The 420-nt window shown below is 62.1% G+C and overlaps 1 protein-coding gene across 1 annotated transcript in view; it reads left to right on the forward strand.

Moving 5' to 3' along the window:
* The window catches only part of NR2F6 (nuclear receptor subfamily 2 group F member 6), a 26,086-nt gene that overhangs the window by 3,980 nt on the left and 21,686 nt on the right, over window positions 1-420 (forward strand). The gene's annotated exons all lie outside the window — the stretch shown is intronic.

Here is a 420-nt window from a genome sequence, read left to right on the forward strand (position 1 = left end):
AAGAGAAGGATGAAGGGAGGGAAGGGGAAGACGAGGAGGGAGGGGGGTGGGTGCTCGGGAAAGGGGAAGAGAAGGATGAAGGAGTGAGGAGGGGAAGAGGAGGACAAAGGGCAGCAGGGGGAGGGAAGGGGAAGAGGAGGACGAAGGGCAGCAGGGGAGGAAGAGGGGACGAAGGGGGCGGGTGGGTGCTAGGGAAGGGAGAAGAGAAGGATGAGGGAGGGAAGGGGAAGAGGAGGACAAAGGGGGAAAGGAAGGAGGGACGGGAGAAGGAGTGAGGGGGAGGGAAGGGGAAGAGGAGGACGAAGCGGGAAGGAGGGAAGGGGGCGGGTGGGTGCTAGGAAAGGGGGAAGAGAAGGATGAAGGGAGAAGGAAGGAGGGAAGGGAGAAGGAGTGAGGGGGAGGGAAGGGGGAAGAGAAGGA

This window comes from Terrapene carolina, unplaced genomic scaffold (genome assembly GCF_002925995.2).
Source record: "Terrapene carolina triunguis isolate 2854851 unplaced genomic scaffold, T_m_triunguis-2.0 Scaffold194, whole genome shotgun sequence".
NCBI lineage: Eukaryota > Metazoa > Chordata > Testudines > Emydidae > Terrapene > Terrapene triunguis.